We start from the raw sequence: 2,412 nt of genomic DNA, 5'->3' as shown, positions 1-2,412 counted from the left end.
AAAAAAAAAAAAGAAATGAGGGTCTCGCTGTGTTTCTCAGGCTGGTCTCAAACTCCTGAATTCCTGGACTCGAGAGATCCATCTACCTCACCCTCCCTACTAGTGGGACTACTGGCTTGGGCCACTTTGCTAGCTTTGAATCTAATTTTGTGGCACAAGGGAGCTGTTTTGTGACATTTTGCATGGAGGACGAAAAACCATCATAATTTTGCTTTAGAAAGAAATGTATTGCATAGCAATACTGGAGCACTACAACAATGGAGGATAAATTATCAGACTATTAACAGTAATGTAGTCAAAGGGTAATAGATGGTAGCAGTAAGAACAGAAAGGACAAATAGGAGGCCAGGTGCAGTCTGAGGCCTGTAATCCTAGCACTCTGGGAGGTGGGGGCGGGGGGGAGTGGATTGCTTGAGCTCATGAGTTCCAGACCAGCCTGAACAAAAGTGAGACCCCCCATCTCTACTAAAAAATAGAAAAAAAACTGAGGCAAGAGGAAGCTTGAGCTGAAGTTGGAGGTTGCTGTGAGCTATGACACCACCACACTCTACCCAGGGTGACAGCTTGAGACTGTCTCAAAAAATAATTAATTAATTAATTTTAAAAAGAAGAAGAAGAAAGAACAAATAGGAATAGCACTAGAGAGATAAGCTCTGGGTTTTGTAGCTGATTAGATCTGGAGATCTTATGAAAGAAGAAAAAATAAAAATTGACTTTCCAGGGCGAGCTCAGTGGCTCAGGCCTGTAATCCTACACTCTGGGAGGCGAGGCTGGTAGATTGCTTGAGCTGAAGAGTTTGAGCTCAATTCAGATATCAACCAGCCTGATGAAGAGCAAGACTCCATCTCTGAAAAATAGCTGGGCATTGTGGCAAGCACCTGTAGTCCCAACTACTTGGGAGGCTCAGGCAAGATCACTTGAGCCCAAGAGTTTATGGTTGCTGTGAGCTATAATACCATCGCACTCTACCTAGGGCACAGAGTGAAACTCTGACTCACAAAAAAAAGAAAAAAACCTGACTGGCTCAGCACCCATAGCTCAGTGAGGAGGGGCGCCAGCCACATGCACCGAGGCTGGTGAGTTCAAGCCTGGCCCAGGCCTGCTAAACAACAATGACAACTGCAACCAAAAAAATAGCCGGACATTGTGGCAGGCACCTGTAATCCCAGCTGCTTGGGAGGCTGAGGCAAGAGAATCATTTAAGCCCAAGAGTTTGAGGTTGCTGTGAGCTATGACGGCACTCTACCAAGGACAACATGATAAGACTCTGTCTCAAAAAAAAAAAAAAAAAAAACTGACTTTCCACCTTCCCAGCCTAAATTGCTAGAATGAGTGGCAGTACCTTTAACAAAAAGTAGGAATGCTAGGGAGAGTTCCTGATGGAATGCTGAGAAAGATATGAATTCCTTTTAGCACTTGTTGCTTCTGAGATGTCCAAGGATCCCACAATTGAATAACTACCATGTAGTTGGAAAAGGGAACTGGCATTCCAAAGAAGAGAGAATGCCACAAAAGGAACAAGAAGACCAGTCCCTGTGGCTCATATCTGTACTCCTAGCACTTTGGGAAGCCAAGGAGAGGAGGATTTCTTAAGGCCAGGAATTGGAGACCAGCCTGAGCAAGACTGAGATCCCATCTCTACTAAAAATAGAAAACTTAGCTGGATGTGGTGACACACACCTACAGTGCCAGCAACAGGGAAGGCTCAAACAGTAGGATTGCTTGAGCCCAGAAGTTTGAGGTTGCAGTGAGCTATGATGATGCCACTGTACTCTAGCCCAAACAACAGAGCAAGACATTATCTCAAAGAAAAAAATTAGCCTGACCTTGTGGGTGCCTATAGTCCCAGCTACTTGGTAGACTGAGGCAAGAGAATTGCTTAAGCCCAAGAGTTTGAGGTTGCTGTGAGCTGTGACAGCTCAGCAATTTACAGAGGGCGACATAGTAAGACTCTGTCTAGGCTTGGTGCCTGTAGCTCAAGCAGCTAAGGCACCAGCCACATGCACCAGAGCTGGTGGGTTCAAATCCAGCCTGGGCCTGCCAAACAACAATGATGGCTGCAACCAAAAAATAGCCAGGCATTTTGGTGGGCACTGGTAGTCACGGCTACTTGGGAGGCTGAGGTAAGAGAATCGCTTAAGCCCACGAGTTGGAGGTTGCTGTGAGCTGTGACGCAATAGCACTCTACCCAGGGCAACAGCTTGAGGCTCTGTCTCAAGCGGCTAAGGCGCCAGCCACATACACCTAAGGTGGTAGGTTCGAATCCCCAGCTCGGGCCCGCCAAACAACAATGATGGCTGCAACCAAAAAATGGCCAGGCGCTGTGGCGGGCGCCTGTAGTCCTAGCTACTTGGGAGGCTGAGGCAGGAGACTCGCTTGAGCCCAGGAGTTGGAGGTTGCTGTGAGTGTGAT

Source organism: Otolemur garnettii, unplaced genomic scaffold, assembly GCF_000181295.1.
Source record: "Otolemur garnettii isolate 467f Iridium unplaced genomic scaffold, OtoGar3 scaffold00145, whole genome shotgun sequence".
Classification (NCBI taxonomy): domain Eukaryota; kingdom Metazoa; phylum Chordata; class Mammalia; order Primates; family Galagidae; genus Otolemur; species Otolemur garnettii.
The sequence above is the reverse complement of the archived record's forward strand: the minus strand, read 5'-3'. Positions refer to the sequence as shown.